This window comes from Andrena cerasifolii, chromosome 10 (genome assembly GCF_050908995.1).
Source record: "Andrena cerasifolii isolate SP2316 chromosome 10, iyAndCera1_principal, whole genome shotgun sequence".
NCBI classification, from domain to species: domain Eukaryota; kingdom Metazoa; phylum Arthropoda; class Insecta; order Hymenoptera; family Andrenidae; genus Andrena; species Andrena cerasifolii.
The window spans coordinates 964,572-980,932 of record NC_135127.1 but is presented as its reverse complement, the minus strand read 5'-3'; the positions used below and the strand labels follow the sequence as shown (position 1 = coordinate 980,932).

Here is a 16,361-nt window from a genome sequence, read left to right as displayed (position 1 = left end):
GGGGCCATCAGGATGCCAAGGAATGGAGTACTGGAGGAGTATTGAAGAAAGAAGAGAGAAGACTCCACGAGTTGGGAGTGCTGGGCGGATTGAACGGGGAACGGGCCGATAGCAAGCTCATTGTTTAGGTGTGAGCCTCTGCTTTCGTGTTCGGTTCGCCTTTCCGTCCTCCAGGTTCTCTCGACTCCAACGTTTTCCAAAATCAAAATGAATCGGCTAAAGTGTTGTCACTTATTTATTAGGCAACCCTGCAGATAGCCACTTGGAGTAATACCGGAAAGAATTTAGAGTAACGTCATCAGTCGGAGGCACGACCGCGAGCTGGAGCAGTTCCAGCAACCATGCGCTGGAGAGGGGACGGTTTACACATTTTCACACACAAGGGACCCAGGAGCAGGAGAGGAAAGAAAAAAAGAACGGAAGAGAGAAAAGACAAGAAAAAGGAATGACAGTACCGACCGCCGGACGAAAGGACTCCCCCACCCGTTTTTGCCCAAGAAGAGGACGCGTCGCCGAAGAAGAGAAGCCTTTTTCAAGAGAGAAGCGTCCAAGAAAGAAGACGCAAGTGGAGGGTAAGGACGGGAAAGTTCTTCGGGGGAATCCGCCGTATCCACGCCTTGCCCAGGGTTTTTGGGTGGTTTTCCCCTTGGGCGTGAAGGCGAATGCCGAGGCGCCGGACGGAAGAGGCCACGCAGTGTCTTTCCACTCTTTCGGACCAGGGTACGGCTGCCAGCAACGAAGAGGCTGCAGCGGTCGGGACGACCACTCTTTGAGAGGGGGAGGCAGTGTTGCGAGCACTCTTTAGTTGAAATCCAAGGCCTGCTGGTGCTCGTGACAAGAACAAGAGGACAGCGAGAAGAAGGCGATCGGATCGATCGCCTGTCAAGCTGTCATTCGAGAGTCAGACGCCATCGCGAATAGACATATCGAGATTACTGCATTATCCTTGTATTAAACATTTCTTGTTGTTCACCGTTCTTGTAGTTTCATATTGTATTGTTGTATTAAACCTAATTATGCCAAACCGAGCAACCCCCGTTACACAAAAGTGTAACAATACATTGAATTTTACAGTAATCAATATTGGGAACAGTAAAATGAGGGTGAAAGTTACATATTAAAACCGTTGCTACGTTTAATTTATGGAAATCTTCTTTCCCTTTTCTGCCGAGGCCAACTAAATAGCAATACAACGTCCATTGGGCATAAACGACGTTAACCTAAAATTTAAATATTATTCAAACCCTAACCTAGAACTACATACCTTTGACCGCAAATACTGAAACACATATACAAAAACTGTACAAAAACGTTATGAAAGCTGTATAAAAACTGTATGAAAACAATATAAAAACGGTATAAAACCGGTTTGCAAACATTCGGTCAGAAACATTTAAACAAATGCTTCTGTGTTTTTGGTTTTCCATTGTTTCTTTCAACAAATGTTCATAAACATTTATATGTACCAGTGTTTATATTTATGTATATATGTATGTAGATTTAATTAGGCTTTACCTCTACGATCTATCCATATTTGGTGGATCCTTGGTTTCCTTCAACTAATGTATCCTAATCTATCGACATTTCTTAAATGGCACACAGCCTCTTTTGAACGCCTGTTTCGGACATAACCAAAGCGTACTCTGGATGTTTTGAAAACTTTTGCAAAATACGTTTTTAAAACGTATGCAAAATATGTTTTTAAAATGTCTTCTGGACGTTTCCTGGACGTTTTCTGGACGTTTTAAAAACGTACAAAAAGCGTCCAGGAAACGTTTTAAATCCGTCCATTTTCACAAATCAAGCCGTGGACGTTCAGACATAAAATGTACGTAAAATGTACGTTTTCAAAACGTCCTGTGCTATCTGGGTTGTAATGAGTTCCAAGAAGTGGGATGGTATTGTATGCTCTTACAAAAATTGCAATAATGCATTTAATCGCCAAGAAGAAGGAACTCATTTTTTTAGATTTCCTAATGATGAGAATTTGTAAGTATTATAACAGAATTTCCACATGACTTATAAAGCATTTAATATAGCATTAAACATTAAGTGTCCTCTGGTGATTGATTTATAGGAATTATGATATATTTGCAATGATTTTAGATGTAGGTTCTGGCTTCAAGCATGCGGCAGAGAGGACCTTTCAGCATCAGAGTATTTACATTATTATAAAAGACGCCGAGTTTGTAGCAAACATTTTGTGGACTGAATGTTCATGGGTCCTTCAAAGACCAAATTGTTATCGACAGCTGTGCCAAAGCAAATTGACTCAGGTATGTTTTTTGCTCACATACTGATATAGTACTTAATGTAATATCGGATCAAAAATTAAACACATCTATTATATATTTTTTAATATATATGTACACATACTTATACATTGTATATGTACATGTACAGGGTGTTGCGCTAAGGTGGAAGAAAATTTAAAGGGTGGAAGAGTGACGAAATTGCGATTTGAGCCATCAATTTTAATTATAAGCGTTTAAAGATTTGGTAAATTCTGCCTGGAACCCAACAAACTTCCTAGCACCATTACATACGAAAGAAGTCAGGCCATAGGTAGACCAATCGTGGTCAAAGTCACTATCGTGCAAGCTCAAACATCTCATACTTAGAAGCATCAAATCATATTGTTTTCACTATAGATTGATTTTGTGTTTTAATTTTAGATATAAATATCCATACAGCAATTAAGCATGGGGAAGGTTCAAATTTTGAGCCTTTGACCGAAAGAATCCGTATTGTAGAATATATAACAGGTAAGAACTGATTGGTATAAGGAAATGAAGATTTATTATATTTCCATTAGCTTATGTATATATTTAATTTATTTACATAAATTAAAATACAGTTTTTTCATATACCTGTGTTTCATAAACCCCAGGACCATCTTTTCCAAATGAAATTGCTGTTACCACACCAATATCATCGGATATTGGTACACAAATACTCGGTTTTGCCTTCCCTTGGAGACATCGGGGTGTCCTATGAGGATTTCCTCACGTAAAAAAAAAAGTTATAAGTATAGATATACGTAATGTGTGTGGGGTGGTCTGTACAGAACTGCGTTTTATGCAAATACTTATTGTAAAACCGAGTTCATTTCTTGGCAATTACGTTGAAATGAAGATTAAAATTATATACTTCTTTAATATATTTGTACATAATATGTATTATTATAATTTATTTTTAATAAATATTCTTTAATTCATTCATAATGTATACTTTTCTTGTATATTTGTAATACATTTTTATATATTTGTCGTGCAGTGTTTAAAAATTTAGCATTTTTTTACACGTATATGTCGACTTTAACTTTAAACTTTTCAAATCTAGAAAGTATTAATATATATATTCACGAAAAACAGTACTGATAATATACAGAAAGTTTATAACGTAAATAGGTTTTCAAAATTGTCATAAATACAAGCGAAGGAAAAACCATATTACATTTAGTCGATTCGAATATCCCGCTCGAATAGACAACCAATTTAAATGCCAAGGTCAAGTAAGGACTTCAAAGGTTCCGCCCGGAGTGACGCCTCTTATTATATCTTCTCTTTGACTCGAATTCAAACAACTACACATGCGCGCATTATGTGCATTGACTGCCTATAGTTTGATTTTCTGTAGTTGCTGCTATTGCGTGGTCCTGCGGTCCGGCGATGATCCTAGGAGCTGGGTTGATGCCCGTGAAGCGCAGAACCGCTTTGCTCGGAATTGCCTCTTCGTAGTAGCAATTCACTTCAATTATAAAGGAAAAACTATGTTCTTGTAATTTAACTGTTAATATATTTATTTGTACAACTTATAGATGATGAAATGAAAATGTAACAAGCTCAAAATAAACGTGTAGTAAATAAACTGTTCCAGAACGGAATGACCGGCGTCGTTATTTCTGTTTCTACGGCATATAAAAAAAAAGATTTTTAACGAGTGGGCTACATTCAAGCGGAGCAAAAAATCGAAAGTCAAATCATATTATTGGTTTCGCTGTCGTTGAACGAGCATACAACGCTCCGGCCATGATTTAAATAATTAAACATACGACGCGTACAAATATTCTTAATAACAATATAATAAATCTAACACATCATAATAAATATAAAATGAACGCAATTACAATGTCTTTCCTTTTACTTTCACAAGTTCAATTTATAATTCCTCTAAGAAAAGAGTCGAGTTTGAACTCGGGCCATTTATCATGGCAGACAACCTTCTAGCAGCAACCCTAAATCCTTATTTAGTGAAAAACGCATTGTTACCAATATGAGGTTACGCGGTACGTGTTGCGGTTTCCGCTGGTTAAATATATGTGATTGCGTGAAGTTAGCTATATGACATAGAGATATCGAAACTAGATGTAGAGCGAAATTCAAAATCCTTTGTAGCGGAAAGATTTATTGTAGGCATGCGGGTTTGAAACGAACAACACATCTGGAAGGTTTTAAGCGAGATTGGAACGGGAACGAGGAAGAGTTTATTCCCAGGACTCGTAAACACGTAGAACGCGTTGTGCTTCTCAAGGGTTTTTCCATACCAGTTTTTCGAACGTGCTCATACAATATTAATAGGATACCTGAACTCGAAGGCGTACGAGAATCTGCGATAGCATTCGGTAATTTTCAAAACTACAGTTAGGCCAAGCGAGGATAATAAATAGCTTAACTTTTCCTTCCACATCTGCGAGCCAAATTTCGACGAGCCGGCAGCTGCTCGTCTCGTAAAACGACTTAAAATTCTGTCCTCGCTTTCAATAATTGCCGATGTCCTGTTAGGGTAAAAACTCAGCTCGGGAAAGTCATAAAGTCATAAACTTTGCGCCGGCGACGTCGTCTTGACCCTAAGGGTTGCGCTTACCTACCTGCTAGATATGTATGTAATGTAAATAGACTACGTAAACGGAAAGCGTACCTCGACCACCAGCCGAGAGTGGAGGGAAGCGCGAAGGAAGGGCCAAGGGCGGAGAGATGGCTGAAGGACAACCCCCTGACGAAGTTTGAGGGACAACACCACCTTGATTGGACGAAAGGATCCAGGGAAGGAGACAGAGGAACGCACTGAAGTTGGAGGAGTAGGGCGCTCGGAGGTTACAAGCGAGGAGTGATTTTGTAAAAACATCAGATCGAACTTGTTAGTAAAACAGCCAACATCGAGCTATCGATTAAAATCCAATGTTCCAGAAAGCGTTTTATTTCATTTCTCTCGACCATTGAAATTCCCGCGCAACTTGCGAGCTGAGTGCTTCAGCGCTCCACGGGCACGGACCAGCCGCCTATATAGAAATTTCCAGCAGACCGCGCAACAGCAGTCACTGGCGGTGGCAGTCAGTGCCGGCAAAATCGAAGAATATTCCAAGTAATTTCATCCATCAATATCCAGACAAAGCATCTCGTCGTATCCAGAAGGCAAACGTAATTATGGTATTGAATAATTTCTAATTATCTACGTCGCGGACATCGAGATTCGCATTATCTAGAAGACAGAAAAGTAGGGTTATGCGCGAAGTGCGAATGTTCAGCGTCTTGTTTAGTAGATAATAATTTAAGACATATTTTCTTATAAATTTTAATGTTCGCAGGAGCATGTATGATCGCCTAGACTGTGTACTGTGTGGAGATGGAGCTGAAGTAAGTATCGCATGTATTCTGTTTATTCATACGTTACGTTTAATTTTATGCTAATATTGTATTTGTTTTCACCGCTAACACAACGCGGAACATGATGATTCTACACAAAAAAGAAGTCGAAAATACTGAATGAAATTTCCTGATATCGCCCCTACTAGGTACCAGTGGTTACGGGACATGGATTTGTAAATGTAAATGTTGAAAGTCCCTCTTTGGATTTATATGCGCTTATATTATTTTGTAACAATTGTAATCCCTGATCCTGTATATTATTAAAGAAAGAATAAATACTTTTTGTTTATTCATACGTTACGTTTAATTTTATGCTAATATTGTATTTGTTTTCAGCGCTAATACAACGCGGAACATGATGATTCTACACAAAAAAGAAGTCGAAAATACTGAATGAAATTTCCTGATATCGCCCCTACTAGGTACCAGTGGTTACGGGACGTGGATTTGTAAATGTAAATGTTGAAAGTCCCTCTTTGGATTTATATGCGCTTATATTATTTTGTAACAATTGTAATCACTGATCCTGTATATTATTAAAGAAAGAATAAATACTTTTTGAAATAAGTCCATGTGACGTCACGCGTAGGAAATTCTTTAGCAATTGTGGCCTTCAGATGGCGCTGTTGGATGTGTCAGGCGAGCAGCAGGACCTGCCGTCGATCTGCCGTCGATCTGCCGTCGATCTGCCGGCAGACCCTGACAAGCAGACCCTGCCGGCAGAACCGTAGCTGAATGCGGACGTAGGCTGCATCGCAGCTGCCGGCAGATCCTTCGCTCTCCTGGCAGACCCTGCTGCCAATCTGCCGGCAGACTGCAGGCAGATGGCTATCAGGGAAGTAAGTTAAGTTAAGATATGTTAAGATAGGGTAAGACAAGTGTATGAAGCGAAGGAGGTGTGGTGAAGGGAGATTGTAACCCTGAGGGGATCAATTAATAAATCATATAGTATAAATCAACATAATGTTAATGGTGATTAAGATGTCAGAATTAAATGATTAAAAGTTTGAATCTATAGATATGAAAAGTCTTTATTCATTTTGTTTGATATTTACTTTTGCAACTTCGCAGTGAATTCAGTAAGGTTTGTATTTTGGGAATGTGGTAGTTTCAACTGCCGCCACACTCACTCTCACCGCAGCACCTCCTGGTCGCTGTTGCGGGGCCGGCTGGGAATTCTGATGGTTTGAGGGAATTTCTATGTGGTCCGGTGTCCATGGAGCCCTGATGAGCACTGCTCGCGAAACGTGTGAAGTTAATTGAGCGAAACGTCTTGTAACGAATGACTTAGAACTCAATAAAGCTTATTGAACTGAACTAGGTTAAATTATTGAATATTATCCGGAACTATTAAGAAACGAAACAAAGATATTTTAGGATTGATCAAAGCTGGACTTTATTATAAAACGTCTGTGCTCTAATAACGTCGGTGATGAATTGCGAGGCGAAGAAACAGGCTTCTTCATACGTTCGTTCCTCTTTTTTCAATCAATGCATTGCTTTTTGGAGCGATAAGGAAGGAGGCGAAGACAAATTTCTAATGTAATAAACTTCATCCTTAACTCTTTTCTGTTCGAACTTCGCGCTTTAAGAGCTTGCGCTAAACGCCGCTAGGGTGATGATCGCAACTCGCAACAACGCAGGAAGGCGATGCAGATCAACGATCGATCCGCTAATCAGCGCGCCGTCACCAATCAATTAGCCAATCAGCGCGCCGTCTCGAACGGTCTAGATCGTTCGAGATGACGCGACGACAAAAACGCTCTTGCATCCATATTCGTACTCAGCGTACGGCGGAAATAACTTGATGGTCAAACTATTGCGCGGAGGGGGAATAACCTATCAACGCCAAGGTGGGAAACGAAACGGCGCCAGCGTCAAGCGAGGCCGCAGCCAACCAGCGTCGACACCAACTTTCCCGGCGACGCTGGTTGGCCGCGGCCACACTTGACTTGGTAGTTGAGTTAGTGTGGCGCTGGCGCTATTTCGTTACCCACCTTGGCGTTGACTGGTTGACGTCGGGCGCCACCGCGCGCATGCGTGGTGTTCCCCCACCGCTAATTGAGGTACGGGCGTACGGGATTTCCGCCCTTCCAAGCTTGCAAGTATTGTCAAGGATACGCGATGTAGGTGGCATGCATGTGAAAGATCTTGGGTGGAGCTCGAAAACAGGAAGAGGACACCAATTAGCAGACCCCGAGACGAATCGCGAGGGCTAGTTTAAGTCACGAATATCTTGAGATGTCCCTGGCTTTGTTAGCTGTTACGCGTGCCAGCTCATTCCAAACGAACGGGCTATGTCGAGGAAGTCCGCTGTGTCACGGAAAAGCGCACTTTCACCGAGTTTCCACTACCACCCGAAGACCGAAGGAAAGATGGACGCCGATTCGCGGGGGCGGAGGAACTCTCAAAAGGCAACCTACCGCTTGGATAAAATGCAGCCTCCATCCTGATTGGACAACAAGGATCTACGGGAGGACCAGGAAGATCTTGTCGTCGACTTCGACGAGCTCCGAACTATTTCTTTAACGCTACATTCGTTCTGTCGGTAACCAGCTTCTTGAACAGTTTAAATAAACTTCATAGCTTAACTCGGAAATTTCTGTGTACCTTGAATTATCTGAAACACCCGCACTTCGACGAGCAGAGCGGTTCAGCGCTCCACGGGTACCAACCCGCGTTCGCGTTTCAGTATCACCGCTAAAATACGTAACAAATTTTGGTGACAGCGGTGGGATGTTAAAAATAATTCGTGGGAAATTTTAAAAGTCATCTCAGCGCTAAGGTTTGGCTTTATAAACTTTTGAACACTTGTGTAAATGACTTCGCCGGCTCGTGAGTGCGTATTGAAGTAATTCAACGGGAACCTTTACAAACTTTTTTTGAAATAATTTTTTTTTTATTGTGCAAATGGAAACAAATATCATAAGTTATTAAGCGCAGCCTCTCTCTCTTGGATTGTGCGCGGTTTTCCCAAGAGCAAGGGTGAATACCAGAGACGGGTCATTATCTGCATCATTAGCTGAGCTACTTTCACACTTCCTGGACGGATGAGAAAAGGACTCCAGGGACTTGGACACTTAGAAGATTTCTCAGGGGGTTGAAGTTAGCTGGATCATCGAGGTACACCGGATCAACGAAGTCAGCGTTGGGCGCAACCGGGACATCCGTACAAGGGCATGAGTACAAGACGGAGTGACAATCCATAAGTGACTTTATTTCTGAACTGTACGTTATTCATGTTAAAAAAGTTTGAAAAATCTCGCGCTTGTTCGGGGCACAGCAGGCACCGGCCTGGTCGTGTCGGGCGCCGATTGGTCAAGACTTTCGGGAACAAGAGACAGTTTGTAGAGTTGTCGAAACTGCGCAAGCAACTTGCGCAAGCAGTTATATTCTACCTAACCTCTGTGTGTGATATTAAACCAAAACCGTAATTGTTCAATCGATCAGCCTCATTTAATAACCCTTTAAAATTTCATCGCATAAATTGTAAGTCTCGTTTATAAGCACTTAGTTTTAATATAAAGGGTCGTATTATTCATTAGAGGTACTCGTTTATTACCTGTAAAAATGCCGCCGTTTGCAAAAAAAAAAACAGGCAATTTAAGAAAAGGCGTAAGGCTCTAGTCTGAGTGGTGGTAGTATCTTTGAGATAGAAGAGTTAGTACTAGGAACAACTAGTGTGCCAGCGTTCACTTCTGAATTTCAACCCGACGCTGTTGTATTCCGTATTTTTCGTATTACTTTTATTTTATTAAATAACTTTATACAAATAACGGAAACTAAGACGATTACAGATAAATACTAGATTATAGATTCAGAACTAGATTCTCGTGTCCAGACTATTCGGACTGAAGTGCTCAAGTACTTCTAACTGGAAGAATTGCGTGTAATATATATATGTACGGTTTTCGGTAAGCTGAAAAGTGGGGGTTGTCCTGAGTTTAACGGTCGTTAAGGGATGAGGCATAGAGATCGAGGTTCAAGGATGAGTAATAGGGTACGGATAAGGTCATAAAAGAAGGACTTCAGGATGCTTACTATTGCTATCTGGAAAACTAACGCGCTGACTAATACTTTATATAGATTTAAACAACGTTGGTATACAACAACGCGTTACGCTTGGTGGGGGTACAATCTAGTCCTCTTCCGAGATTTAATATGTCTCTTCCGGATAATGGATCTATTCCATCCAGTAGGACGGTGGTAGCAGATGCGTCGGTGTCATCTTCGGGGACTCCTAAAGTTGCATTGCGCATGTCCTTTGATTTGATTGCGAAGTTCATTCCACATTTCGACGGGAAACCAAGCTCTATTACTAATTTTATTAGCCAGTGTAGACTCGCTAATTCTTTGGTTAGACTTGAGGATAAATTTTATTTGTTGACCTTAATACGCAATAGAATGCAGAAACGCGATTATAGCAGGATAATTGATGGGAATGAACCTAAAATCGTAGAAGAGTTGATTAATTTAATAAAAGCCGCGTATGAGCAAAGTTTAGATATAAAAAATGCACAAGATGAATTAAAAAATATACGGCGGAAAGAACGAGAAACCCCGTATAATCCCCCGGTCTGGATCGTTCCAAAAAAATCAAATTCCTCTGGAGAGCCACGATGGCGAATGGTCATTGACTATAGAAAATTAAATAAGAAGACAGTAGGGGACGCTTTCCCTCTCCCTAATATAAGCGAAATATTAGACCAATTAGGAGGAGCCAAGTATTTTAGTACTTTGGATGTGGCTTCTGGGCTTCACCAGATTCCGGTAGATCCCACGTCTAAGGACAGAACTGTTTTTTCTACTCCCCATGGCCATTATGAATTTAACAGAATGCCCTTTGGCCTCAAGAACGCGCCAGCAACTTTTCAAAGGGTCATGGATTTAGTATTAACCAGATTGCAAGGAGTAGAGCTTTTTGTTTACATGGATGACATTGTCATTTATGCTGATTCACTCGAAGAACATGCCCGTAAATTAAAGAACCTTTTGGCGCGGTTATAAAATTCGAGTTTAAACCTTCAACCCGAGAAGTGCCGTTTCTTGCAGAGGGAAATATCCTATTTAGGGCACGTTATTACAAATGGAGGAGTGAAACCCAATCCTGACGAGGTTCGGGCTGTAAAACAGTTTCCGATACCAAAAACTAAGAGAAATATAAAGCAAATTTTGGGACTTGTGGGCTACTATAGGAGATTTATTTGGATCACGGCAAAAATTGCAAAACCTTTGACGAGACTTTTAAACAGGATATTCCTTCTTGTTGGACTTCGGAAACTCGGGTTGCTTTTGAAACTTTAAGGGATATTATTTGTTTAGAGCCTTTATTACAATTTCAAAAATTTTCGCAACCATTTCTTGTTACCACTGATACTTCCAATTTTGCTGTGGGTGCTATCCTGAGTCAAGGGCCGATTGGACCAATTACTCCACTGTAGAAAAGGAATTATTAGCCGTTTTATTTGCTGTCGAGCATTTCCGGCCATATTTATACGGATAACAGTCCACTTTAGTCACTGATCACCGTCCATTAGTATGGTTACATAATGCCTAGGATCCTACGTTCAAAATAATGAGATGGCGAATTAGACTAAATGAATATGATTATAACATAGTGTACACACCTGGTAAAGTCAATGCTAATGCTGATGCACTTTCACGAAATCCTGTTGAGTCACATCCGAACCCTTATTCCCAGACACAAGCTATATTGATGGACACGGATTCCGATCCTGATTCGAGGCACCTGGAAAGGGTGCTTATCTGCGCAGATAAGACATCAGTTGTAGGTCCCGAAGTGGACAGGATGGATAATGAAGTCTTATATTTTGAAAATAAGAGAATTGTGGCATCTGTTTTCTTAGCGCGCAGAAAGCAGGATGCATCGACTCGGTCGCCTGCTGACATACGGTAATTCTCAGCCCCGGGAACCCGCTTCAGGAGTCGTGAGAAGCAGTCTGTGTACGGCAAGGGTGCCTGCGCTTTGTTCGGCCTTTAAGGGAACATCGCAGGGCTCGCAGTATCTTGGTTCGTGGCTTGAGATGTTTGAAGGGGTTCACTATATCGCGGTCACCGATTGCTGGAAACTGTGTTTGAAATGAAATGACGGAAATTTTCCGCCGTGGCTTCCCTACCACAGTTCCGCCATCACTTTTAACATCGCTGAGTCATTCGCTATCTCCGCGTCCTGTTTGTTTTTTCTCACACGATATGAGATTGAGGGTAGTTATCATTGCGACCAATAGTAAAAATATGAACGCCCTTTGTATAGATAGTGTGAGAAAAGGTGGGCCATAGGGAGGACATGACCAATTGGACCAGCATTCCTCCCAGACGCCAACTTTCTATCCCTGCATAGGAAATACACGTATATCATTTCCTCTGATTAATATGAATTTCTGAAATGGGTTGGCAAATATAGCGTGGTGTGTGTACTGATAATCCCGAAATACCTGGCTTATAGAGGATATCATAGATGCTGTTACTTTATTGCATACTGAAACATCTGTGTTTAAGTAGCTACCTACATTTAGTTTATCTGAAGGCACTAAAAATGGTTTATGACTTAGAGAATGATTAAAATTTGACTTCCGTACATCCAGATATATCGAGATATTTCCCTGGTAATGCGATACGAAACGTATTAAGTTAAATCACAACGGTGATGATGATTTTACTACCTCGAGTGAATTTACTCACTGTGAATACTGTGATCGTAATTCTTGATCATGATTGAATTATTTTTTATAAAATACTTCAATATAGCTTGTGTTACAGTCAACATGTGCTAATTCTTGATCATGATTGAGTTATTTTTTTTATAAAATACTTGAATATAGCTTGTGTTAGGGTCAAAGTGTGCTAATTCAGCGAATATATAGTATATACATTCATAAATAGTCAATGTATGTACGCACTGATTTGATTGGCTAAATTATTGATATTGTTCGGGAACGCGACATCTTAGCGCCATCACCCGAGCTGGATCGCTTCAGACGGCGATGATTCCCGGCACAGCCTACCTGCTCATGCGGAGCGTCGATCACCGCTCTCTTCCGTCGATCGGCTATCTATGGATAGGGAGACGATCACGTTTCTCGGAAACCGACGTCGGTCCCCTCGTCCATTCGCCCTGGGAATTCCGTCGCTTACGCTTCTTTTACATATCGCTGTGTGCTTCGCTGTTGTACTTGTGCGCTAAACTGCAGATCGCTTCACCGCTAAATTCTCCTAAACGCTAAACTCTTCGAAACGCTTAAATATTCTAACGCTTAATTACGCTAACGCCTAATTCTTGTGCATGCTTAATTAGAATAAGGACGCTTATTTGTTGATTAAGGTATTTATAGAACGTAACCAGTGTACACAGTGTAAAATAAACCATTAGCTTAGAGAAGTTCACCGAGTTTTACCGCGAGCATTTGTTTGGCTAAAGTGAGGCGCGATCCGAAAGCTTAATCCTAAACACATATATACTTTATACTTTTTTACTAAAGTGAAGAAATATTCGTTAATTTAAATAGATCAAGAACGATTACATTGGTTCAAAATATACAACTGAGATTCTATAAGGACAGTGAGGACTTGAGAATGTTTCGAGAGAAATTAGAAATTGGGATTATGTGGCGCGTGCAAAGAGCAGGTATGCTCTCCACCAATCAGAAACGATCACTGTCCTGCCAGCCATAGGCGTCCACATGGAGGGGGGGGGGGCAGAAGGGGCAGTTGCCCCTCCCCCCCCCCGACCAGATGACGGCTTCGCAGGCCTGGTAAAGGGTCATAAAGCACGACGAGAGGAGTACGTGGCGAGCGGCTAAGCCGCGAGTTTGGGGAAAACCCAAGCTTCCTTTCTCCTGATGTGTCTCCCCGCTCCCGCGCGAGTTTCGCGCGTTTAAAGGACCAATCAGATGGCCAATTCAAGCGTCAGTTTTTCGACGCCTGCAGCGACAGCGTTTCTGCTTCCGGGGCTTCGTGCGGGTAAGTGGGTGACGCCATGGTCACTTCAAAACGATCGCTCAAAGAGACAACACCAGTCAACTTATCTTTGTACAATTTATTCTTCTTAATATAGTTAGTTGTAATTAGTGTGATTCCCTGATTCATTTATTACGTTTTTTCCATTCCGTTCGAACGTGAGTCCAAGTATTTTATTTATACGTGAACGGTTGGGCAACTACGTACGAGCATTTGCGTACGCAACATTGGCACCAGTAATAGTTCATTTATTAATCCCCTAGGGATTATAGTCTCCTATACACTTCTCAATCCTCTTACATCTTATCCCTTACATCTACCTTAACCTAGTCCTTATCATCTACCTTACATTCTAACTTAAAACCTAACCCCTTCTCCCACCTTCTCCCGTACGTCATTATTCCTACCACATAATGTATCACTGTAATACTTCTCCCTCCTGTAAATGTCCCCCCCCTGCTCATTCCCCCTACATTTCCGTTAAAAATACTCCACCCCCTTTCCTCCAGGTACCCTCACAACCTAAATTGATATTATAAAATGGGTTTAAAAAAAAGCAAGAGGGGTATATTTTTCTTTACCATCATCCCAAAGTAGCCCCCTTCCCTTCCTGGAAAAAAGTTTCCGGACGCCCCCGCTGCCTACACCAATCAGAAGCGATCACGAAAATCACGGATCACTGTGAAAAATTACCGTGATTGGGAACGAACGTGACCAGATCACTCGTGATTCACAAATTACGCTTCTAGCCAACACTACTCACTGCATGAAACGCAATCAACGCAACGGACTCAATCTCGAAGCGAACAGCACATCCGGAGGGTTTTTGGTAGAGTCGAAACCGAAGATGAGTTTTATATCCTGACTAGATGCTATGCAAAATACTGATTGACATGGAAAATACTGGACGCACGTATCATTGGGTGAAAAGAGTTTATTCCGGGAGAGGTAACAACGATGTACCAAACGGCGCGACCACGAAGCGACGAAGACCGAGAGACCACCCGACGCCACCTATTGGCACGCAGAGAAAACTCGAAAGACAGTGTCGCCAATATAACGAGGATGTCATACACAACACTTCCTCTCCCGTTTAGGAATGGCTCGCATACAAAAATAGCTTAATATCTACAAGAATGGTAATAGTGAGTTGATTATTTAATTACGTTCGCAAATCAGGGTTATATACCCGGTGCGAATCTCAAGATAGGGCGTCGGACACGCGTCGATCTCCGTGGAAGATGGGGAGTCGTCTGAATCCGACGCTCTGGTGGGCCACGGGCCGGATTCACCGGGGCAGCCGGCGTTGCTGAAGTCACAGGTTGCGCCCCCGGTGTCGCTGCCACGACCGGTGACGGATCTGCAACCGGTCTCGCCGAATCCCCATAGAAGCGTATTCTACGTGGCGACCCCACAACCGTGTCATCTCTGTCCTGCGCCTGGACGCCGGCAGTTGATTGGTTTGCTGCTTGGCCCGGCTGGTGTCTCCGGATTTGATCGACGTGCCTTTTAAAACGTTTGCTCAAGTAGTCGATCTCGTAATGAAGGTCTCCCAGGCGAGCGACAATTGTCCCCGGAATCCACCTGTCCATCCGCGAGTTACCTGAAAGACAATAGATTGACTGGCCAGGTTGGAATGTGCGGAACGTGGCATCGAACCCGGCACGCTGCCTCTCTGAGATTCTCGTGTACATGTCGTCCGGTCTCACTACATCAAGGCGAGAGCGTATATCCCGCCCCAGGAAGGATCGCGCAGGGGGCTGCCCGGTAGTCGAATGCGGGGCTTTGCGATATTGGCGCAGGAACTCGTTCAGGTTCCGCTGCAGCGAGCCCAGTGTGGTTGACATCGCCTGAAGAGCGTCCTTGACCGTCTGCACGTACCTCTCAGCCTGGCCATTCATTGATGGGTGGTAGGGCGCCGTACGCTTATGATATTTGACCCCACTGGCTTGTAGGAAACTCTTAAATTCTTCGGAAGTAAATTGCGTCCCATTATCGGAGACGACGGTGACCGGAGCGCCGTAGGCTGCAAACAGCTCGTCCAGCATTGCAATTGTTGAGGCCGACGTTGTCGAGTTAGTCGTCTTGACTTCCAGCCATTTACTATACGCGTCGACAATTATCAACAGCATCGCGCCCGCGACAGGACCCGCGTAGTCGATGTGTACCCTTTCCCAAGGAGCATTGGGGTACTCCCAGTGATGCTCTCGAAACTTCGGTGGAGCATGCGCATGATTTGGCTACGCGCTCAATATCCGCGTCGATTCGAGGCCAAAAGACAAACGATCTGGCCAATCCCTTCATCTTCACCATTCCTATGTGAGCCGCATGCAAGTCATCGAGGATTGGCCGCTGCAGAGACGGCGGCACGACAACTCGGTGCTCAAACAACAAGCAGCGGGCAGCCAGGGTATACTTGACCTCGGGTGCCTTATAACCGTGCCGCGCAATGTCCCGGCCGGCTTCCAACAGCTGGACTATCCTACCTAGATCCGGATCCCTTCTTGTTTCTCGAGCGATGTTGTCCGCGCTTACAGGAAGCTGCTTCACCTGACCCAGCACGAATTGGTCGAATTCGTCCAGCTCCATTATTTCTTCCTCCCTTCCCGAGGACAATTGATTTATGGTGCCTACTGTCGTAGGCAGCGGTGCACGAGAGCAGTAATCGGCGTTTGCGTTGGCTTTCGTAGGTTTGAATATTACCTCGTAGTCGACATGTGATAAATAGTCGGCATA

The 16,361-nt window shown here is 42.8% G+C and overlaps 3 long non-coding RNA genes across 3 annotated transcripts in view; 1 reads left to right on the top strand and 2 right to left on the bottom strand.

Annotated features, from left to right (window-relative positions):
* The first annotated feature begins 1,871 nt into the window (after positions 1-1,871).
* LOC143373961 (uncharacterized) lies at positions 1,872-2,522 on the top strand. The gene is made up of 3 exons (XR_013086569.1): positions 1,872-1,989; positions 2,107-2,276; positions 2,404-2,522. It is a non-coding gene; the product is annotated as an uncharacterized LOC143373961 (long non-coding RNA).
* Positions 2,523-8,422: 5,900 nt separating this feature from the next.
* On the bottom strand, positions 8,423-9,232 carry LOC143374130 (uncharacterized). Its single transcript, XR_013086613.1, has 2 exons — positions 9,113-9,232; positions 8,423-8,874 (listed from the first exon to the last, which is right to left on the bottom strand). It is a non-coding gene; the product is annotated as an uncharacterized LOC143374130 (long non-coding RNA).
* Positions 9,233-9,765: 533 nt separating this feature from the next.
* Positions 9,766-16,361, bottom strand: part of LOC143373964 (uncharacterized) — a 126,218-nt gene continuing 119,622 nt past the window's right edge. The window contains exon 3 of the long non-coding RNA XR_013086574.1: positions 9,766-9,960. This is a non-coding gene — a long non-coding RNA (uncharacterized LOC143373964). The remainder of the gene's footprint in view (positions 9,961-16,361) is intronic.